The 24,412-nt window shown below is 43.7% G+C and overlaps 3 long non-coding RNA genes across 3 annotated transcripts; 2 read left to right on the plus strand and 1 right to left on the minus strand.

Annotated features, from left to right (window-relative positions):
* The first annotated feature begins 551 nt into the window (after positions 1-551).
* On the plus strand, positions 552-8,451 carry LOC308584163. The gene is made up of 4 exons (XR_014006561.1): positions 552-712; positions 2,737-2,864; positions 4,819-5,545; positions 8,437-8,451. It is a non-coding gene; the product is annotated as an uncharacterized lncRNA (long non-coding RNA).
* On the minus strand, positions 2,716-24,412 carry LOC308584173. Its single transcript, XR_014006571.1, has 2 exons — positions 23,629-24,412; positions 2,716-2,886 (listed from the first exon to the last, which is right to left on the minus strand). It is a non-coding gene; the product is annotated as an uncharacterized lncRNA (long non-coding RNA).
* Positions 18,792-23,785, plus strand: LOC308584165. Its single transcript, XR_014006563.1, has 3 exons — positions 18,792-18,951; positions 21,747-21,871; positions 23,613-23,785. It is a non-coding gene; the product is annotated as an uncharacterized lncRNA (long non-coding RNA).

Raw genomic sequence — 24,412 nt, forward strand, 5'->3', positions numbered from 1 at the left:
GGCAGAAGAGATTTCTAGCTGCTTGGAGCAGCTGCTTGCTGGGGTCAAGAAAATGTTTTTAGCAAAAAAATATATATCTGGAAATGGTAGCAGTTTATGCCATGCAACCAGTTGTGGAGAGAAAATGCTGGTTTTCCCATGTACCATCACAGGGCAGATTAGGCTGAAATAGCTCATGCTTGCTGCCCCAACCACACCTTTATTTGATGGTGGGTCAGTGGTGGGGTACATTCATTGCACAGGGGAAAGGTTTTTAATTCAGTCCATGGTTTATGCAGGTAGGGTCTGAGAAGACTCCTGTGTGGAAATCTGGACAGCTGATTTCAGTCCAACTAGGCAATACCGAACTAATTGGAAGATCAACTAGCACATAAGGCAACACCACCTGCTACCTCTTTCAGGTTCTCTCTAGATAATTACATGCAATATCTAGATAACAGGCTATTGACTTCGGGCTGTAACTTCCTTATGAATCCTTTCCCAATTATCTAGGAAAATATTTGCACAATTATGCTAATATTCAACTGCAGCAAAAACAAAAGCAAAGCACCCACGCCATGCTGTGACACGTTTCTCTTTGCCCCATAAGTACAAGGACTACTCTAACATCTCTACATCCTGTCAACTCTTGAAACGATATCTAATTTTTCAGCCATGAAGATCTTTGCTCTTTTCACAGCTGTTCTCTTCTTTGTGCTGATGGCTGCTCCAGGTAACGATATTTATTTATTTATTTAAAAATACAGTCAAATCTCGGTTGTCAAACACAATCCATTCTGGAAGACAATTCGATTTCCGAAACGTTTGACAACTGAGGCATGGCTTCTGATTGCAAGAGCTTCTTGCACTCAAGCAGAAGCCGTGTCGGACGTTCGGGTTCTGAAAAATGTTCAAAAACCAAAGCATTTACTTCTGTGTTTTTGGTGTTGGGGAGCCAAAACGATGAAAAACAGAGCCGTTCAAGAACTGAGGTTTGACCGACAACGACTTTATTTGCGTAGCCAACAGGCCATAGCATCAAAGGACAAACACCGACAGAAATACATTACAAATATAGTTACCATATAATCTTATGACCTATTAAAACCCTAGATAGAAGCTGGATTAACATTCATCAATGATGAATGGCGGCCTTTTCTCTGGTAGATTGTTCCAGGTCGGTTAAGTAAATAGACCAGCCAAATTGAAAGATTATAAATATAAATATAACCTTGGAGGGATGAAAGGCCAGGCCAGGGAGAAAGATAATAATAACCAGATGCAGATAAGTTAAAAATCTCAGTACTTAAAACTTAGCAGAGATAATAAAATACTAATAATAAAACATAGAGATAATAATGATAAGATCCTAGGCAAGGAATCCGAGTGACGACACTGATGTCATTCAGATGGCAGCTCTCAGTCTCCTTGCTCTCTCGAAAAATTTAGCAACCTTTTCTGTTGTCAAGCTGTTCAGGTCGGTTAGAAGTGAGAACAATTTGGCTTCACAAGAGCGGCCCAGGATGGCAGATAGGAGCGGCGTGATGGTCTTTTCCCTGAGATCTTTATATAGGGAACAAGACAGGAGGATGTGTGACACAGTCTCTACGTAGCCAGCTCCACAGGGGCAGAGCCGGTTCTTGAATGAAATTTTTTGATATCTACCTTCAAGAACAGCTGAGGGTAACGTATTTAGTCTGGCCAATGTAAAGGCCCGCCTGAGTTTTGGAACCAGGTTCAAAGTTCTTGTTTTAATTTATGAAGCCCTGAACAACTTGGGTACATCCAGGACCCCGAGAATCCTTATATTCCAGCTCAGTCCCTGAAATCATCTGCAGGGATGTCAGTGGTTGTGCCCAAAGTTGGCGATGCCCATTTGACAACAACAGGAAACCAAGCCTTTAGTGTCACATGTGGTGTCCTCTGGTGCCTTCTCTTTCAACTTTTAGACCCCTCCTGAAAACATTTCACTTACATCATGCGTATGCAGTCTGTTAAGGATACGTTGCTCCAAAACAATGAGCTGCTTTCTGATTTTAACATTTTTATATCATTTTTTTCTTGTATGGTTTTACATACAATATTTGTAAATGGCCCTGATATATATATATTTATATATAGTGGTACTTTGGGTTACAGATGCTTCAGGTTATGCGATTTCGGGTTGTGCACCGCGCGGAACCCGGAAGTACTGGAACGGGTTACTTCCGGGTTTTAGCGCTCACGCATGCACAGAAAAACTAAATCGTGCTTTGCGCATGCACAGAAGTTCTGAATTGTGACCCGCGTGTGTGCAGACGCGGTGCTGCGGGTTGCGAATGCTGCAGGTTGTGAACGTGCCTCTTGCATGGATCATGTTCACAACCCAAGGTTCCACTGTATAAATATAAATTTATGTGTAAATGGCCCTGATATATATATTTATATATAAATATAAATATTGGGATAGATTCCTTTATAAATGAATTAATAAGTGATAAAAAAGATGTCTGTGCCTGGGAAGTCCATTGAATGCACAGAAATCATTCCTTTGTTATTGGGGTGGTTTCCAATAGGGGAAGGGGTCACCCAAGTTCAGTATGAGAGGGAGGAAGTGGGAATTGCACCCACATGTTACAGGCTTGGGTGCCTCTGTCCAGTGCTCCAGCCACAGCCCCTTCTATTAAGTTGGCTACAGTCCTATTGCCACCCACCAGCTGAGTCTGCTATTAGCAGGAATGACAATGAGAACACAACTTGTTCTTTCTTTTGCTACAGCACTTGCGCAGACGTCAGAGGCAGAATGTCGCAGGATGGGTGGCAGCTGCCATAATGGCTTTTGCCCAATAGGCAAAATTCACAAGGGACATTGTGGTAACCCGAAAAGATGGTGCTGCAGAAGATAGGTAAGAATTCTAGATGCATCTCCTGCCCTGCTGTCAGGATTGTTTTGTCCTTTCGTTCTTTTTATCTAAGCCAATTTGGAGAAGTCCCAGTCCAAGCCAAAACCCGGGCTGGCTTTTAAGACATATCAATGTATCTGGCTGGGACACGGGTGGCCCTGTGGTTTAAACCACAGAGACTAGGGCTTGCCAATCAGGTCGGCTGTTTGAATCACCGCAACGGGGTGAGCTCCCGTTGCTCGGTCCCTGCTCCTGCCAACCTAGCAGTTCGAAAGCACGTCAAAGTGCAAGTAAATAAATAGGTACCGCTCTGGCAGGAAGGTAAACGGCGTTTCCGTGTGCTGCTCTGGTTTGCCAGAAGCTGCTTAGACATGCTGGCCACATGACCCAGAAGCTGTACGCCGGCTCCCTCGGCCAATAAAGTGAAATGAGTGCCGCAACCCCAGAGTCAGTCACGACTGGACCTAACAGTCAGGGTCCTTTACCTTAATGTATCCGGCAGGAGAATAAGAATAGCATATTTGTATACAGAACACAATAAGTAGGAATACTGCTGGCCAGAGTGATAAAATAGCTTGGCATGTTCTTGTGTCTGTTACACGTGCCTGATCTGTAGAAGTTGCTGGGGCCAAGAAATGACTCATCCAGAACTTCTACATGCTTCTTCATAGGCTGTTAGGTTCCCACCTCAATTCCATCCATCCTGGATGAGCCTATGAACTTGGCCCACCGTGTGCTGGTGATGCTTTCTAAAATGCTGAGCTGTACCATAGAGGCTGAGTCTGTCACCTGGGCAACTCTCTTCCTCTCCTGTTCTTCTGTTTATGATATGCAGGAAAGCAAAATGGTCCAGATCATTGTGAAATAGTTAATATAGAAATGGAGGTGCTTTCAAGACTTTCCCAAGGGATAGTTTCCCCTCCAAACCCAAATTCTGCCGCAGTTTTTCTTCCAGGCCCAGCTATGGCTTAGCATTTGCAGTTGTTGATGCTTTCCTTAGGAAATACATGCTAACATCCAGCTTTTTTGAAAGAAATCTGGGCTACCTGAATACTGGCAGAAATCAGAAATCAGAATGAATTGCTTTTGGTCATGCTAAGCTTAACAAGTGCAGAACCAGTGGGAAGCTAAAGCCTTTCAATCACTACCCCCCATTAAAAAAAATTATTGGCCTTGACATAGTGTATTAAGTTTAGAGGAGGGGTCGATACAAATTTCAAGTTATTCTGTGTCTTTAATGAGGAAACAACAAATTCTGCTGGTGAAAATGTATTCAAAGCAGAAGAGGCTGATCTGTGTTCTTCCAGATGTTGCCAGTTTCCAACTCTTCCATCACCCTTGTCCCCCTGCCATGCTGGCTGTTGGGGCCATCGGGAGGAAGAGTCTAACAACATCTGGCAGGCTAGAAGATCCCTATCTCATTTGAAGGATAAATAACGTATCAATATAGGGATGTGGGTGGTGCTGTGGGTTAAACCACAGAGCCTAGGGCTTGCTGATCAGAAGATCGGCGGTTCGAATCCCCGTGACGGGGTGAGATCCCATTGCTCAGTCCCTGCTCCTGCCAACCTAGCAGTTCGAAAGCATGTCAAAGTGCAAGTAGATAAATAGGTACCACTCCGGCGGGAAGGTAAACGGCGTTTCCGTGCGCTGCTCTGGTTCGCCAGAAGCAGCTTAGTCATGCTGGCTACATCACCTGGAAGCTGTACGCCGGCTCCCTTGGCCAATAAAGCGAGATGAGTGCTGCAACCCCAGAGTCGGTCACGACTGGACCTAATGGTCAGGGGTCCCTTTACCTTTACCTTAACGTATCAATACATTTTCCCTCTTTCTCTTTGTATTTAAATATGTGTTTGTGTTTTTGAGATGTATGCGTTCAGCTTTTTAGTCCTGATTATTTATGTAATACAACATTAAAAACTGCAGAATCTGACAATGTTTTTTCTCTTTGGTGCAGATAACCTCAAGATGTTGTCTACTCACCGTGGATTTTAGGGTAGCTTGAACATTTGATGGTAATGCTCTTCTGATTTGCCTCCAGCTTTTAATGGAGCTGATTCTATGGTGATAGTTAAATAAAAATAATTAAAGACAATATATTTGAGCATCTATGTTTTGTGTGTGTCTGTGTATTGAAGAAGTAGATTGCCAAAGAGATCTTTTCGGGGTGCAGATGTAGAGAAATTCACACTTCTCTGAATATTGCAATGTGGTTTTCTTGCTGAGTTATGTCTACAAAAAATGCAGTTATTAGGGAAAATTGCACTGCAAGGATGTCTATATTAGACAAGATTACATACAGAAATCTGCATAGTGGGGAAAATGCGCATTTAAATGCTGATGAATTTTCATGAGGACGTTTAAGAAATGCAAAGCAGTTTGGAGAACTGATCTTAAGATATGGAAAACGAGCAACTGAGGAAAACTGAAATTAATAGATGCAGGCTAATGACAATTGTGGTCTCAACCATTTTGAGGGTGTCACATTGCCTACTCCAATTGAAGGCACCAGCAGGTTGCCACCTTCCAAAAAAAACCCCCAAACATCTTTGTTGTTAGGAACAATACTTTAGCTTTATACTGTAGAAGCCTTTGCTAATTGCTCAGAGGATATACACAGAATCTCATAATACTGAAAAAAAACACTTTGCAGGGGAGGCCAAAAATTATAGCAACCACATCAGGCAGTTATTTTTTTTTTTATAATAATTTTTTTATTGCTTTTTTTCCAAGGTCGGAATACATCGTCAGTAACACAACAAAAGCGGTTTTACAGAAAGAAAAAAAGAAATTATAGAAGAAAATTCACTTTTTCAAATCAATTTTCATGATCAACCGGACTTCCCCACGTCCTCCATCCCCTGCTTTCTTTACAATAAAAATAAACAGCAAATTAATACCTTATTTCATATGTTTTTGTGTTTTCATTTGGTTATATAGTCTGCAATTTATACTTTTCTAGATCATAACTTGGTTTCCATCATTTACCAATCTCAATACTGAAGCTTGTTTTTTCCAAAGGCTTAGCAAATTCTCAACATTCATATAACTTATAGTGTTTTTGTAGATAGTCCTTAAATTTTTTCCAATCCTCTTCCACTTCCTCTTCTCCCAGATCTCGGATTCTGCCTGTCATTTCGGCTAGTTCCATGTAGTCCATCAGCTGCGAATGCCACTCTTCCAGCGTGGGTAACTCCTGTGCCTTCCAATGTTTAGCTATAAGGATTCTTGCTGCTGTAGTTGCATATAAAAAGAAAGTTCTATCTTTCTTTGACACTCTCTGGCCCACAATGCCCAGGAGGAAGGCCTCTGGTTTCTTGTGAAAGGTGTACCTAAACACCTTTTTCAACTCATTATAAATCATTTCCCAGAAAGCCTTCACCCTCGGGCATGTCCACCAGAGGTGAAAGAATGTTCCTTCAGCCTCCTTACATTTCCAACATTTATTGTCAGACCGATGGTATATCTTTGCAAGTTTGACTGGGGTCATGTACCACCTGTATACCATTTTCATAATGTTTTCTTTTAAGGCACTACATGCCGTGAATTTCATACCGGTGGTCCATAACCTTTCCCAGTCTTCAGACATAATGTTGTACCCAATGTCCTGAGCCCATTTTATCATAGCTGATTTAACTGTCTCGTCTTGAGTATTCCATTTAAGCAACAAGTTATACATTCTTGAAAGCACTTTCGTCTTAGGTTCAAGTAGTTCTGTCTCTAGTTTTGATTTTTCCACCTGGAAACCAATTTTTTTATCCTTTTTAAACACCTCTAGAATTTGGGCATAATGAAACCAGTCTCGCACCTTTCCCTTCAATTTTTCAAAGCTCTGCAACCTTCAAGTATCACCATCTCTTTCAATTAACTCACTGTATTTTGCCCAGCCACTCCCCATGTTACGTAGTTTAATGGCTTTAGCCTCCGTCGGTGATAACCACCTCGGAGTCTTACTTTCAAGTAAGTCCTTATATTTAGTCCAGACAATGAATAGAGCTTTCCTGACAATATGGTTTTTAAACAGTTTATGAAGCTTTACCTTGTCGTACCACAAATATGCATGCCACCCAAAAGCATTACTATGCCCTTCCAGATCTAGGACATCAGTGTTTTCTAACAGAAACCAATCCTTCAGCCAGCAGAAGGATGCAGCTTCATAATACAATCTTAAGTCCGGCAGGGCAAACCCCCCTCTTTCCTTTGCATCTGTTAGTATCTTAAATTTTATTCGGGGCTTTTTGCCCTGCCAGACAAACTTCGTGATATCCCTCTGCCACTTTCCAAAACATTCCACTCTGTCCACGATCTGGAGGGTTTGAAACAGAAACAACATTCTTGGCAATACATTCATCTTAACTGCTGCAATTCTTCCCAACAAGGAAAGTTTCAATCTTGACCAAGTTTCTAAGTCCTTTTTAATTTCCGACCAGCATTTTTCATAATTATCTTTAAATAAATTCAAATTTCTCCCAGTCAAGTTAACCCCCAGGTATTTCACTTTTGTAACCACATTTAATTCTGTTTCCTTCTGGAACCCATCTATTTCTGAAGGTGTCAAGTTTTTTGCCAAAACCTTAGTTTTTTGTTTGTTCAACTTGAATCCCGCCACCCGACCAAACTCAGAAATTAGTTCTAAAGCTCTTTTTGTGCTGGCTTCTGGCTCCTGTAATGTCAAAACCAAGTCATCTGCAAAGGCCTTCAATTTGTATTGTTTTTCTCCGACCTGTATTCCTTCCACCAGCTGGTCCCTCCTAATCAAATTCAGCAACACCTCCAGGACAGAAATAAATAACAAGGGTGATAGGGGGCACCCCTGTCGTGTCCCTTTTTCAATTTTAAACTCCTCTGTCACCACACTGTTTACTATCAATTTAGCCTTTTGTTCTGAATAAATTGCTTCGATACCATTTTGAAACGCCCTTCCCACTCCCATCCCTTCCAAATTTTTCTTCATAAATTTCCAAGATATATTGCCGAAGGCCTTCTCCGCGTCTATAAAAATCAAAGCTGCTTTCGTGTTCATATTTGTCTGTAATAACTCCAAGACATCAATAATATTCCTAGTGTTATCAGACAAATGTCTACCAGGAAGAAAGCCTGCTTGGTCCTTATGAATTACTTCATTCAAAACTTTTTTCAGTCTGTTTGCTAAAATATCAGCAAAAATTTTGTAATCCACATTTAGGAGTGAGATGGGACGATAATTCTTAAGTTGAGTCTTTTCAGATTCCAATTTTGGTATCAGGGTGATGAATGCCTCTTTCCACGATTCTGGTGCCCCCTTCCCTTCCAAAATCTGATTACATACCTCCATTAGTGGGTGTATCAAATATTCCTTCAGTGTCTTATAGTATTTGGAGGTAAGTCCGTCTGGGCCTGGGGATTTGCCTGTTTGCATGTTCTGAATGGCACTTTCAATTTCCTGTTGCGTTATTTTATAGTTCAGGGCTGTTTGTTTGTCTTGTGTTAGCTTTTGAAGGCCATGACTTTTTAAGAAGTTATTTATTTCTATCTCTGCTTGGGGTCCTTGGGTATAGAGTTTTTTAAAAAACTCTATACCCAAGGACCACATCAGGCAGTTAAACCCTGGAACATAGATGGGTGTTGGGGATGCTTGAGACTAACAAATAATAGCTTTAGCCAGGTCAGTTCATGGCTTAACTGATATTTGGATTCAGGACAACCTACATATAATTCATGGCCGTAACCTCTATGTTACAAAATAGCCAATGCAGCTGGCTTCAAAATTCGGGATTGGAAGAGGGCAAGGTGGGTTTGTTGACACCTTGTTGCCTCACAAGAAGGACTTTGCAACTAAACTGACAGTTGGCTCCATATACAGTGGTACCTCTGGTTACAAACTTAATTCGTTCCAGAGGTCCGTTCTTAACCTGAAACCATTCTTAACCTGAGGTACCACTTTAGCTAATGGGGCATCCCGCTGCCACCGCAGGATTTCTGTTCTCACCCTGAAGTAAAGTTTTCAACCCGAGGTACTACCTCCGGGTTAGCGGAGTCTGTAACCCGAAGTGTTTGTAACCCAAGGTGTTTGTAACCCTAGGTACCACTGTATGCCCCAAGCTCAAACCAACTTGAGTTTTTAAAAAAGGAAACTCTTTTTTAAATGCTGGACATTTAAATGCTGGACATTTTTTCAAAATCCCCCCGGCTCTCTTCTTCACCCCCCCATTTTCATTTCACTTTAAATTTTCACGCCGTCTTTCCGTACTGCGATACACAAGGTGATTCTCAAGTTGAAGAAACAACAAAACAGACAGCAAAGATCACACTCCTGATAACGGTCTGATCGAATTCAAAGAAGTCATAATAAAAGCATAACTTTGAAATAAACAACTTATATCAAATAAAAGAATATTCAACTATCCATTAGAATGTAATAGTAAATAGACACTTTCCTCCTCCAGAGAAATATCCTGGCACAATGGCTCAGTCATAGCCTGAAGGGATTCAGGGTGTTGTTTTTCTTCAGCTTGATTTCCAAATATGCAAAGCAATGCTCACTTTCCTGGCATATGCTCCCGTGGTGAAATGATTATGATTTTGAAATAATCTCATCAAATGCATTCAAGGGCAGGTTGAACATTTCAATAGAGGGAGGAGAGAGACTCATGCTGTTCTCTCCTGCATGTATATCTTGTTTACCTGCCTGACAGAAGCAATATATAATGCCATAATCTTCTAATTAAAGCCCAAGCAGCTGCAGACATCTGTATGACTCACCTAACATTTCATCCTCAACATCGATTTCCACTTATAAGAATTAGGTCCCATGCCCTAACATAACTCAGACTATTGCTAAGGCTAGGGATGTGTGTATTTGCCAATTTCATTTCTCTTAGTTGCATTTTAAGTTTGGTTCACTGTATTTCTGCATATATTTGCCTTAAAAAAAAAAACTTCATGGAGATTTGTACAGTTTTGTGTTTCTTCTAACAGATGATTTTTTGTACACATTTTTTTGCCTGGTATGCACATTCTCTCAAGCAATTTCCCCACCTTTAAAGCCCTATAAGGCCTAGGACCCTCGTACCTACAGGACCGTCTCTCCTGGTATGTCCCACGGAGGACCTTACGGTCTTCAAACAAAAACATATTGGAGATCCAGGGCCACAGAGAGGTTAGACTGGCCTCAACCAGAGCCAAGGCTTTTTCGGCTGTGGCTCTGATCTGGTGGAATGCTCTGCCACAAGAGATTAGGGCCCTGCAGGACTTGACATCTTTCCGCAGGGCCTGCAAGACAGAGCTGTTCCACCAAGCCTTTGGCCAGGGCACAGCCTGACTCCCTCCTTTGGCAATCTTCACAGAACTCTATCCCAATGGTTGCCATCAATTTGATTTGAAGTATTTTTTTAATGAAATGATTTTAGAATGTTGCATTATTTTATTGTTGTTAGCTGCCCTGAGCCCGGCTTCAGCTGGGGAGGGTGGGATATAAATAAAAAATTATAATTATTATTATTATTATTTGCGAATAATTCACTAATGTGTGAATAATGCATGTTTTTCATGGAACTTTGAAGTGTCAGGCATAGCTCTAATGGCTTTAGCCCAAACGTAGCAGAGTTTTCCTGCACAGTGAAGAAGCTAGTCGTGGTGGAAATGACTAGTCAGCTAGACTCAGAATAACTATTTACAGGATTTATTAAAAGGAAAAAATAAAACCAGCAGAGTTTCTGCATACAAAACAAAGCAAAATAAATCCCCTCTCTCTCTCTCTCTCTCTCTCTCTCTCTCTCTCTCTCTCTCATAACCATACACAGCACTTCTACTCCTACTCCTAACACACCTAACACCAAACTGTGCTAGCATTTCTAGATAACAGAGTTGAGTGCTGGTCATTAACCAATCAGAGTAAGTAGTTTCTAGGTCAAGCAGACCTTGGCTTTCTGCCAAGAGTAAATTGACACTGCCTTGAGTTAATTGTGTGAAGCCAGAATCTGTAAGTTCCCATGAGAATCAATTAACAGAAACTGAACACCCCCTCACAGATTCTGCTGGACAATTAACATCAAATAGCACCTATGTAGGAGATTATTTTTCCAGCAAACCTAAACCCTTGCACATTTGCTTGTTCTTTATCTTTGCCAATGGTTTAGTTAATACATCTGCTACATTTTCTTCACTTGATACATAAGTACATGTGATTATATTGTCTTGTACACAGCAACGTACATTTTGGTATTTTACAGAGATATGTTTGGAACGTGATTTGAAACCCTCTGTTTTACTTAAGGTTATACAAGCCTGATTATCAATGTAAACTCGTACTGGTTCTCCACAATTTACATTTAAATCTGCTAACAAATGCTTGAAATAAATCACCTCGTTGCGCAATTCACTCAATGCGGTGTACTCAGATTCCGTTGATGACACACTTACAACGTCTTGCTTGTGTGACCGCCAGCTGATTAAAGCTCCACCGACCATTATGACTAGTCCTGTGACAGATTTTCTATCTGGCACATTTCCCCAGTCACTATCACAGTAGCAACTCAACATTTCGTCCTCGGAAGAATTTAATTGTAACATATAGCCAATTGTCTGTTTGAGGTAGACCATTTGGAGACCTGCTGTGATGAGCTCTTGAGACGCTTTGACGGGAATAAAGGCCTTTGACTTCATAAAAATCTCGATGCCATGATTTCCTAGTTTAGGTGGCCTGAAGTTGCTGGCCAGCATCCAATCCCTAGCAAGGAATTAGGTGTGTTGTGCTGCAGGGGGTACAATGTGTACACAGTATCTTCAGTTGCATAGACTCCTGGAGCCTGTTCCAGTGAACATGCAAATATTGGGACTGAGCTCCCACCCACTGTGCCACTGACAGCTGGAACTAACCACCGGATAGGACATTACCATTGCCTAAATAATGTACACATTAAGGACATGGCCCTTAACAGCCGTAGTTTCCTGGTACATTCTGGAGTTGCGGTAAATGAAGAAAAAAAATGTTCAACTGGAAAGGCATTTAAGAGTCCGGGATGAACAAGTGACTTACAGGAAGAGGAGTAAAGACTTCATCCAGCAAATCAGGATGAACGCAGGATATGAAATCTCATTGTCATACAACCACTCTGCTAATAAATCAAAATGAATGCTCAACCAAGACCAGGTTATAAGACTATTTGGGTGTCCTTTTAATCATAAATTCATGATGTTCTGTGCTCAGGGTGGAACCAGGGCAATTATATGTGACGCTGCTTTCAGGGCTGTTCACGTCAGTAAAAATTTAAGGGGGAAATGCTGTGTTGTTTCCAATCAGTTCCAATCAGTTGTTTCCAACCCTGTGGCTTCTTGCCTGTTACTTTCCATACCACAAATGCATACCCTCCAAGTGTCCTGATTTTCCAGGGAGTGCTGAGATTACGAAAGCTATCCTCCCGGCTTCTGATTTGATCCCGGAATGTCCCTACTTCCCCTGCTAGCGCCAGTGCCTCAGAGCTCAAGGAGGAGGATGGATCAGCGCTTGTTGTGGGTGGCGGCTGCAGTGGCCGCAGCTGTGAGGGAGCCTCCCGTTGCCTCTCCTTGGCCTCTTCTGATGGCCTCTTCCCTTGGGCAGATCATAGTGGCTGCTGGACCGCAGGAGAGGAGAAGGAGAGGTTGTGACTGCCAAGGACCAGTCCTGCATGATGCTCTGGCTCTGAAGGGCAGGCACAGGTAGTGGAGTCATCATTAAAACCAAAAACCAAAAATCGCTTTGTGTGTCTGTGTCCAATCTTGCCCCACTTGAGAATTTATGCATTGAGGAATATCGAAACAAGAAACAACTAGAGAATGGATAATATTTAAGAATTATGTAAAACTTTATTGTACAAATAACTCCATATTAGCAGAAATTGAGTGATATTTGTAAAGAAAAAGATCAAAGCAGAAAGAAATGATATTATATAATGTAAACCTGTGTAAAAAAGAATGTTATATCAAACAGTATAATGAGAAGGATGGGAAGAATTGTGTCGATGAGTACTTTTACTATGTAAATAACTTTGTCTTTTTTATTATTTGTTTCATATCTTTGTTACTTCTTTATTTTTTCTTTTTCTCTTTCTTTATAAATTTTCTATTTTATATCATTTTCTTTTTTCTACCTGTTAAGAGATAGTACATAATGTTTGTATATACATGCAAATATTTTAATCAACAAAGAATATTAATAATAATAATAATAATAATTTATGCATTGATGTGTGTCTTTCTTTCGAAATAATTTTTATTAAAGATGTTCTCGGGTTACAAAAGTGCATGCATCACCTCTATTTTCATGTCTTTTCAACAAGATCAGTTACATTTGGCCTGAGACATTAATGTTGGATACAGTATAAGATTGGGGGAGAAGAGAGATGGGGAGAGGGAACAAATTTCTATTCATTTATTGTGCTTTTCTTCTTGTAAATCTGCCGAAGAATAAAATAAAATCAGGATTAAGGGGGGTTCACTGAGGGGTGGAGGGCATGTGCTCTGTGCCCAGTTGGTGTACTGGCGGTGGCATTTGCCCTCCCTCTGGTAGGAAATGCTCTGTAGGGGGGGCTGGGGAGACAGGAAAAAGGGGAGAGGTCAATGAGAGTCAGATGGAGGGGGGGGGAGTGAGAATGCCAGGGGTGGAGCAGAGGCAGAAAAACAGACATTGAAAGGATAGCATACCCTCCCTACTTTGACCTAAGGAAGGTTGGAGGTTATGAAAATGTTCCAGGAAGTTGTTGTTGTCATGAAGTAGTGATTCTGTCAGCAAGTATCGCTGGGTGGGGCCCCTCAGGCAGGTGGTAACAATTAGTCCCCAAAATGGGAGCAGATGATGATGATGATGATGATGATGATGATGATTTACTTGTACCCCCACCTATCTGGCTGGGTTTCCCCAGCCACTCTGGGCAGCTTCCAACAAAGATTTGTTGTTTAGTCATTTAGTTGTGTCCGACTCTTCGTGACCCCATGGACCAGAGCACGCCAGGCACTTCTGTCTTCCACTGCCTCCCGCAGTTTGGTCAAACTCATGCTGGTGGCTGCAAGAATACTGTCCAACTATCTTGTCCTCTGTCATCCCCTTCTCCTTGTGCCCTCCATCTTTCCCAACATCTGTTGCATTCTGAGGCCAAAGGAAAGGATAGGACCCTGATTAAACTAAGACACGAGGCTTTGACCAGCAAGGCTCTCGGAGGAAGTGTGTAAAACCACACCCCTAACCAGGCCATTTTATTAACAAAAGAATCCTTCACACAGTGCTCGTGAGAACCAATCATATTTCATCAAACCCCACATGGGAACAAAGTTACACTACAACACTAATTAGCATGCAGGTGAGAAATATACTTGATAAGAAGGATGGCCAGAAAGACAGGATCATTATCACCTTCATGTGACATCTGTTTCCTGGCTCCAAGATTAACATTTTGAGATTAACATATTAGAAAAGCTACATCAAAGAAACTGCCCATAGTCCTAGATGACCCAGGACGCCTGCCTGTCTGTCAGTGTACGTGACTTGTCAAGAAAGAGAAATGGAACAGGGATGCAGAGGTGTGGATTGATCAAGAATCATATCAAAATAGTTTAAACCCAGTCAACGCAATGCTTTCATTGCTGACACAGATGGCTTACTCTATATTTGTTATAATTCCTCATAGCAATCCCACCTGATCACTACAAACATCAGGATCTTTTCCAGGGAGTCTTCTCTTCTCCTGAGGTGGCCAAAGTCTTGGAGCCTCAGCTTCAGGATCTGTCCTTCCTGTGAGCACTCAGGGCTGATTTCCTTAAGAATGGATGCGTTTGATCTTCTTGCAGTCCATGGGACTCTCAAGAGTCTCCTCCAGCACCAACAAAGATTCAGAATACATTAAAATCAGGCTGCCAGCCTTCCTTGGCCCCATAAATATTCGAGTTAACTTGCCGAGAGGAGGGAGAGAGCACGTTGTAGATTAGACCAGTGTTTCCCAAACGTTTTTGGGCAACGGCACACCTGCTTACCGGAAAAAAATCTCGCGGCACACCACCATTAAAGCCCCGCCCCGTGACGTCAGCGCGCAGCGTCACGCCGGGAGGGACGCACAAAAGGGGACGTTTTTTCCCTCCCCCTTGCCGGGGTGGGAGGAGGCAGCAGAGCGAGGGCAGCTGAGGCGGCGGCGGCAGCTGAGGCGGCGGCGGCGATAGCGGGCGGAGGAGGAGCCGTCGCCGGGAGTTGCTGCTGCTGCTGTTGCTGCTGCTGCTGCCCGGACATGCCGGCCTCCTCCTCCTCCGCTGTCTCGCGCGCCTCCCTTTTGCGCGCGCTGCCCCGCCGCTCGGCACGACCACCGCGGAGCCGCCCCGGCTCGACGCGGATCCTCGCCGCCGCCGCCTCTCGCCGCCGCCTCTCGCCCGCCTCCCTCCCACGGCACACCAGCCGGTGTCTCACGGCACAGTAGTGTGCCGCGGAACACCGGTTGGGAAACACTGGATTAGACTGCCGTTTGATGTCTGTAGCTGGTGCCAGAGAAGAACTCAGTAAAACCTGATAACCCGTTCGGTGCCTATGTGTGTTATTAGAAGCTTGAAGGGGTGGCTCAGGAAAGCGATCTCCAGCTTGACAGTCCCCCCCCCCATTTTTGTTGTGCTGGAATCTCGCCTCCAGATGGTAGCATTGCCATCGCACTGAAAGACTACGTGAGGCAAACCGAAATATGGGTCTTCTGTTCTGGAAGACCATTCAACTTGCAGAACGTTCGACAATCAAGGTGCGGCTTCCATTTGGTTGCAAGAGCTTCTTGCACTCAAGCGGAAGCTGTGACAGACGTTTGGGTTTCAAAAAATGTTTGAAAACCGGAGCATTTACATCTGGCTTTTTGGCGTTCAGGAGCCAAAACGTTTCAAAATGAAGCTGTTCGTGAACCGAGGTTTGACCGTAACAGGTTATACTTATCAAAACATTAAAAGAGGATCTGTTGATCAACATAAAGAAACCTATTGTCCAATCAAACAAGTCTGGGCAAGTGAGCTGGGATAATAGGCTGATCTAATCAATCCCATTTCATGACGCATGCAGCAAGGTTTGACAAATAAGCCAATCATAACATGTAACATGGCCCAGCTGACCCACATTCACCCTGATGCACCTGACAGGCCCAAGCCCAAACCGGCTGAGATATTAATCTGATAGTTTCTTAAGTCTACCCAGCCACCCAGACCAAATGTCAAGAAGCCAAATTCTTAAGCACCACTCCAGTCATACAGACAACAGTGTAAAGTTGGCAAAAAAAGAGGAGACATAGGCTGATTGGTGTCCCTCCCCAAAATTCCCCCCCACCAACAATTAGCAAAACCCATACAGCTGGTGGCGCTGTGGGTTAAACCACAGAGCCTAGGACTTGCTGATCAGAAGGTCGGCAGTTCGAATCCCTGCAACGGGGTGAGCTCCCATTGCTCAGTCCCTGCTCCTAGCAGTTCGAAAGCACGTCAAAGTGCAAGTAGATAAATAGGTACAGCTCTGGCGGGAAGGTAAATGGCGTTTCCGTGTGCTGCTCTGGTTCGCCAGAAGCGGCTTAGTCATGCTGGCCACATGATCCGGAAGCTGTACGCCGGCTCCCTCGGCCAATAAAGCAAGATGAGCTCTGCAACCCCAGAGTTGGCCACGACTGGACGTAATGGTCAGGGGTCCCTTTACCTTTATACAGCTAGGAGAGTGGGGGTCACAAGTAGAAGGGTGAATGCATTGTAGAGAGGCTTAAATTATGGAAGTATAAGGTGGAATGATGCATGGATGGTCCGGTATAAACCCACCACCAATAAACTATTGACATGTTGCAGGATATATCTGCAAAGAAACCAAAACCAAAGCCAATGTAGAGGGGCCAATACTCGAAACTCGGCTTTGTGCAAGCAAATCTGCATGGTTGTTGAATGAATGGGTCAGCTGGAGGGACCAGGAAAGAAACTAAAATTGACCAATTTAGACCCCCCTCCCTCCCATCCTTTGCATTCTGTTGTAGTGTGTGTGGGGGGGAGGGGAGTTGTGGGGGAGATGGGAATGATATGCAAGGGCCCCCACCAAGAGCAGGGAGTGGGTGAGAAGAGATCTCCCCTGGGGGTGGGTAAGAAACATGATCCAGTTCAATTTTTGATTTGGTTAAGCAATCGACCAAAATGTTACCAGTTGTTCTGCTTAAGGTGAATCCTTACATCCCTTTGGGATACAAAAGAGAAGAAAAGCAGGTTCTTTGGCAAGTGTTCCTTGTGGTTACTGGCTGCTGCTGGTGGAAAGCTATGCTTAGCACAGGTGATGACCAGTTAAGGGGCTTTTGGGAACCTTGCATTGAAAGGTTTGCTCAGATTCTGAAATGATGGTCACCATTCATCCTTGTTGTTGTTGTTTAGTCATTTAGTCGTGTCTGACTCTTTGTGACCCCATGGACCAGAGCACGCCAGGCACTCCTGTCTTCCACTGCCTCCCGCAGTTTGGTCAAACTAATGCTGGTAGCTTCGAGAACACTACCCAACCATTTCGTCCTCTGCTGTCCCCTTCTCCTTGTGCCCTCAGTCTTTCCCAACATCAGGGTCTTTTCCAGGGAGTCTTCTCTTCTCATGAGGTGGCCAAAGTATTGGAGCCTCAGCTTCAGGATCTGTCCTTCCAGTGAGCACTCAGGGCTGATTTCCTTCAGAATGGAGAGGTTTGATCTTCTTGCAGTCCATGGGACTCTCCAGAGTGTCCTCCAGCACCATAATTCAAAAGCATCAATTTTTCGGCGAGCAGCCTTCCATACATCACTACTGGGAAAACCATAGCTTTAACTATACAGACCTTTGTTGGTAAGGTGATGTCTCTGCTTTTTAAGATGCTGTCTAGGTTTGTCATTGCTCACCATTCATCTACGTCTGCTTTTAAAAATTAAAGGCTAACAAGATGTTAACCACTTGTTATCTCATGTGGATGAGAACTGCTGTTCTGGTTGCTGCTGCTACTACTAATGCTGCTGCTACAACGCCAACATGAATGGGGCCTTGCACAGCTCAGGTCCATAACCTGAGAAGCTTCCAATCCAAATATAAACATGGAGAAGATGAAATTTCTATCTGCTTGGAGCAGCTGGAAAGGGAGGTTTTTGTGGGGATTTGCAAAATATTTGTGTGTGTTTGTGTGTGCGGTTGCAAAAAAAACCCCTCTGGAAATGGCCACCATTTATGCCATGCGACCATTTCCTGCGTTGAGATAAAAAGATGGCTGCCACCAATTTAAGATTCTGGGGCAGAATCAGGAGAAATGGACTTTAGGCTGAAATGGCTTCTGCCTCCCACACATACCTTTGTTAGATGGTGAGACTGCAGGTCAGTGGTGGAATACAGTCTCTGCCGTGTCTCAGTTCTCCAAAGGACCATAGACCATGGATAGGCAAACTAAAGCCTGGGGGCCGGATCTGGCCCAATTGCCTTCTAAATCCGGCCCGCGGATGGTCAGGGAATCTGTGTGTTTTTACATGAGTAGACTGTGTCCTTTTATTTAAAATGCATCTCTGGATTATTTGTGGGGCATAGAAATCCGTTCATTTTTTTTTTTTCAAAATATAGTCCGGCCCCCAACAAGGTCTGAGTGACAGTGGGCTGGCCCCCTGCTGGAAAAATTTGCTGACCCCTGCCATAGACCCTGGGTGAGTGCCTGGAACTCCTTGGAAACCTGCTGCAGCTCAGCAGAGAGTAGGGGTGGCACCTAACTTTTGTAACAATATGCTGCCTTATCTCCATGCCCTATCTAGATAATTACACGTAATGATATTTTTATAATATTGTTTTCGTGCATGAGGATAGTTAATTACATTTAAGGTCAATAACTGGCTGTCGTATTGGGGCTATGCGTTCCCTAGAAATACTTTCCAAGTAACTAGGGATATACTTGCATAATAATACCATCATTAGATTGCAGCAACCCACAAGCAGCACCCACAAGATCATCATACCATGATACGAACACTCCCCTTTACCCTATAAATACAAGGACCTTTCCAGCACCTCTCCATCCTGCCGTCTCCTGACACCCCATCCAATTGTTCAGTCATGAAGATCTTTGCCTTCCTTACAGCTGTTCTCTTCTTTGTGCTGATGGCTGCTCCAGGTGAGTTTTCAATTGATGATCCACAAATGTGGACTTGGGGAGGGTATGTAGCTGCTGCTTCCATGCTCTGCTGTATGGTGGACCACCAATGGGCTCCTAGATGTCTTGGGAATCCAATTCCCATCAGCCTCAGTCAGCATAGCCACAGCCCAGTCTGGGATGGTGGGAGGTTGGGAGAGTCCAGCAACAACTGGAGACCTATAGATTGCCTGTACCTGCTCTATAGGAACCAGGCTAGTAAGTAATATTTCCATATCTTAGATAGGGAGCCCTTACTCACATGAGGACAGTCCCAGGAGATCAACATTCTCAAGCTCAAGCATGCCTTACAGTTAATAAATTCCCACTCTTTCACCATTGTGCATAAGACAAATCTTGCATTTTCTTAGTTCTGTAACCACCCAGAGTGTAGTGCTTTGATTGATTGATTGATTGATTGATTTGATTTATATATTGCCCTTCATCATAAGGTCTCAGGGTGGTTCACAGAATAAAATACAGGATAAAAACAAGTAAATAATTAAAATCAAACCGGCAAAACAATAAGCCTTCCCCTTCCCACATGTCCATTTAAAAGGCTGTAGGATATTAATCAGCCAAAGGCCTGCTTGAAGATGAACGTTTTTGCCTGGTGCCTAAAACTACATAAAGGTAAAGGGACCCCTGACCATTAGGTCCAGTCGTGACTGACTCTGGGGTTGTGGCGCTCATCTCGCTTTACTGGCCAAGGGAGCCGGTGTACAGTTTCCGGGTCATGTGGCCAGCATGACAAAGCTGCTTCTGGCAAACCAGAGCAGTGCACAGAAACCCCGTTTAGCTTCCCGCCAGAGCGGAACCTATTTATCTACTTTCACTTTGACGTGCTTTCGAACTGCTAGGTTGGCAGGAGCAGGGACCAAGCAATGGGAGCTCACCCCGTTGTGGGGATTCGAACCTGCCGACCTTCTGATCGGCAAGTCCTAGGCTCTGTGGTTTAACCCACAGCACCACTCGCGTCCCAAAACTACATAATGAGGGTCAAAACCAGCATTTTGAGTTGGGTCCAGAAGCTAATTAGTAGCCAGTGCAGTCAGGCTAGGATTGGAGACCCTCCAAGTGTCCCTATTTTCCAGGGACATCCCTGATCTCAGCCATCCGGGTTTCTCCTTTGATCCCAGAATGCCCCACTTTTCCTTAGGATGTCCCTATTTTCCCTGGAGAAATGTTGGAGGTTATGGAGTTATCCAACCCCCAAGCCATTTGAAGGCAATCCTGTACAGGGGAGTTTTTTGTTTTTTAAAATGTTTAATGTTTTACAGTGGTGCCTCGCAAGACGAAATTAATTCGTTCCGCAAGTCTCTTCGTCTTGCGAGTTTTTCGTCTTGCGATGCACGGTTTCCCATAGGAATGCATTGAAAACCAATTAATGCGTTCCTAGGGAAACCGCCTTCAGACCAGGTCCGGGGACAGTCTGTCCCCGACCTCTTCTGAAGGCTGGGGGGGGGGACAAGGGCTTTTCTTCCCACCCCCAGCATTTTAAAAACCCCCGGGACAGCGGAGGACTTCTCCGCTGTCCGGGACGATCTTAAAATGCTGGCGGGCGGCATTTTAAAATCGCCCCGGGACAGCGGAGGACTTCTCTGCTGTCCGGGGTGATTTAAAAGCCCCTGGGAAGGCAGGCAGGGGGGACAAAGACTTTCGCCCCCCGCCGGCCTTCAGAAGAGGTCCAGGACCTCTTCTGAAGGCCGGCGGGGGGCGAAAGTCTTTGCTCCCCCCGCCTGCCTTCAAAAGCCGTCCGCGATAGCGGGAAGCGCTTCCCTGCTATGCCGGACTGCTTTTAAAATGCTGGCGGTGGGGAGCAAAGCCTTTCGGCCCCCGCCGTCCTTCCTGGACCTCTTCTGAAGGCCGGAGGGGGGGGGAAAGGCTTTGCTCCCCACCACCAGCATTTAAAAGAGGTCCCCGGAGATTTCCCTATGGGCTTTCGTCTTGCGAAGCAAGCCCATAGGGAAATTCGTCTTGCGAAGCGCCTCCAAAACAGAAAACCCTTTCGTCTTGCGGGTTTTCCGTCTTGCGAGGCATTCGTCTTGCGGGGCACCACTGTATTATGTTTTTATGTATGTTGGAAGCCACCCAGAGTGGCTTTTCTTTCAGGTTGCTCAAGTGATCTTCAGGTTATTGTTTTCTTATTAGGAAAACACCCCCCTTCTAATCTGCATATGCTTGTGTTGCTGAGAAGTCCCCTGAATGAGCTTACCAGGGTTCAGCAAAATTTTTCAGCAGGGGGCCAGTCCACTGTCCCTCAGACCTTGTGGGGGGGCCGGACTATATTTTGAAAAAAAATATGAATGAATTCCTATGCCCTACAAATACCCCAGAGATGCATTTTCAATAAAAGGACACATTCTACTCATGTAAAAAGACCAGGCAGGCCCCACAAATAACCCAGAGATGCATTTTAAATAAAAGAACATATTTTACTCATGTAAAAACACACTGATTCCCGGACCATCTGTGGGCCGGATTTAGAAGGCGATTGGGCCGGATCCAGCCCCCGGGCCTTAGTTTGCCTACCCATGGCTTAAACCATTCCTGTGTTTGGGGTGGTGGTGGTTTCCAATAGGGAAGGGGGCACTCAAGTTCAGTATGAGAGGGTTAACCCACATGTTACAGGCTGGTGTACACCTGTTCAGTTTTCTGGCCGGCCAGCTATGGCCCTTCTATTATTTTGGCTACTGTCCTGTTGGCACTCGCCAGCTGAGTCTGCTATTAGCTAGAGTGGGGATGAAAATGCAGTTCTTTTATTTCTTTTGGTACAGCACTCGCGTGGCCAAAGACATATGGTGAATGTCATCGTGCCCATGGCAGCTGCCACCATTCTTGCCCACACCATACACGGCAAATTGGAGAGTGTGCACGTTACGTACGTTGCTGCAAATAAGGGGTAAGGATTCTAGAAAAGGTGTTTGTCCTATTGTCAACATTGTTTTGTCTGTCGGTTCTTTCTGTATAAGCCTGTTTGGAGCAGCCTCAGCCTAAGCCAGAATCCCAGCTGGCTTTTAATAAATATTAATGTATCCCGCAGGGAATAAGAACAGTTCAACACATGAAATATACTCAGAGTCGAGAGTGGATTTCATGCTCTTTATTCAGCTCATAGCAGTGAGGAGGAATGAAGGTCCCCCAAAATATCTGCTTTATATACATTATTTACACAATGGGCTGCATGTGACTGGCTAATTCTGGGATTCTCCTGTAGGCCAATTAGGTTGTGGATTCACTTCCACCTGGAGCTGGATTGGGTGGCTCCTGTGGACCAATCATACTGCTGCATTGTTCTAGGACCAATCAGACTGCTGCATTTTGGATCCTATTCAACTCAGTACATAACAACACAATAAGTAGGGATGCTGCTAACTAGAAGGAAAAATAGATTGATGTGTTCTTGTGCCTGTAACAGATGTTGAAGATATCAAATATTGTGCAGTTTGAAGCGACCGGAAGCAGAAGAACTAACTCCTTTGGAAGGGAAGCATTGTCCAGACCCATGGAAACATTATTCAAAGTTTTACTGGCAGAACTTTCTTCAAAACAGAATTAAAACATCAAAAATATCCATAAAGTATCTTGTGCTGGCCTGCACAGGTTCAGCATCTTGCAAAATATGAAAATAATAATAAGCAAACCTCACCCTGCCCTCTCTCTCAGCCGCTTTGGAGCCTCCAGGCTCCCCCTTTGTTCAGGAGAGCTATTTACTTGCATTGTTCTCCCAGTAGCATGCAGAGACCTCCATTTGCATCTGACTTTGGCAGACAAAGAATCAGAGGCAACTCCTTTCAAAATCCAGAATGCAACCCAATACCTCTTGCATGTTCCCAGGTTTACAACCCTCACATGTTAGCTACCAGAGAACAACAGTCAGTTTGAGTTACAGATAGGTAGCCGTGTTGGTCTGCCATAGTCAAAATAAAAAAATTCCTTCCAGTAGCACCTTAAAGACCAACTAAGTTAGTTCTTGGTATGAGCTTTCGTGTGCATGCACACTTCTTCAGAAGTGTATACCCCCAGTGTTAGCAATACACTTTTGGGTATTTTCCATTTTAAACCTCCATCAATACATATACATCTTTCATTTCTGTGTGAATTAAACCATTATGCTTAACAACAGATGCCTCATTTGTATGAATCACAAGCTGTCCTTCACTGACTGCCTCAACACTTCATCAATGAAGGATGCTTGGAGGAGAAATTGACTCATTGCGAGTTGATGATGCTTTCTGAAATATTGGTGCTAAACTGCAGCACAGAGCCGTAAGACTGGTATATTTCTAGCTATTCTGTATTTTTAATGAGGAAGCGACAAATCACCTTGCTCAGAAGTTATTCAGATCAGGAGATGCTGACCTGTGCTTCTGCAGATGTTCTCAGCTTACAGATCTCCATCACCTTTGACAATTTCTTATGTTGGGGCCAATGGTGGAGTTGAGTTCAACAATATCTGGAGGACCACAGGTTCTCGACCTCTGATTTAAATAAAATAACTATGTGTTTCCACACCCTTTCTTTATATTTATGTATATGCTCCTTGTTTTGATTTGTTTGTGTTAAGTTTTTAAATCTTTATTATCTACATAATTCCACATTAAAGACTCCGGAATCTGAAAGTGTTTTTCTCTTTGCTGCAGATAGTGCCACGGCTACTCACAGCGGATTTCAGCATTACTTCCATGGCTTGAACCCTCATAGACCCAGCTTATTTCGCTCTACAATCCCTTCTCCTGATTTGCTGTGCTTTTAATGGAGCTGATTCTGTATTGAATTGTCCATGTTAATTAAAAAAGCATGTATTCTAGCAGCTTTTTTGGTGCCTCTGTGTTTTGGAGAAGTAGTTTGTGGAGGAGATTTCTTTATGGTGTATCCTAGGATTACCCAGTCAGTAGAGTATGAGATTCTTAACCTCAGGGTTGCGGGTTTGAACCCCACATCAGGCAAAACATTTCTTCATTTCAGGAGGTTGGACTAGATGACCCTTGTGGCCCCTTCCAACTCTACAATTCTATGATTCTATGAGTTTACCTAAGGGACCAGCTACTTTTCCAAAGTTTGTCCTGCTAAGGTAGGGATGGACAACATGATACCTTCCTACCAGCCCCATCATCTCTGATCATGTGCATGTAAGCACCACTTTTCTCCGATGAAAATAGCGACGTCCTATCTAATAATAATAATAATAATAATAATAATAATAATAATAATAATAATATCCTGCCCATTAGGACGGTTCATAAAAAACTTTTTTTTAAAAAATGCCTGCTCCAAAGGTCTTATCTTACTACACTAGGGATTATATAGCTATATCTGAAATTTCATGCATATCAGTTAATATATTGACCCTCCTCTACGAAAATAGCTGTTTACTTGGCCGTTTTCCTGTGTCATAAAGGCTGAAATTTCAATTCAGTGGAGCAGGGTCAAGATATTAACT

Source organism: Podarcis bocagei (assembly GCF_964188305.1).
Source record: "Podarcis bocagei genome assembly, chromosome: 3".
NCBI classification, from domain to species: Eukaryota; Metazoa; Chordata; class Lepidosauria; order Squamata; family Lacertidae; genus Podarcis; species Podarcis bocagei.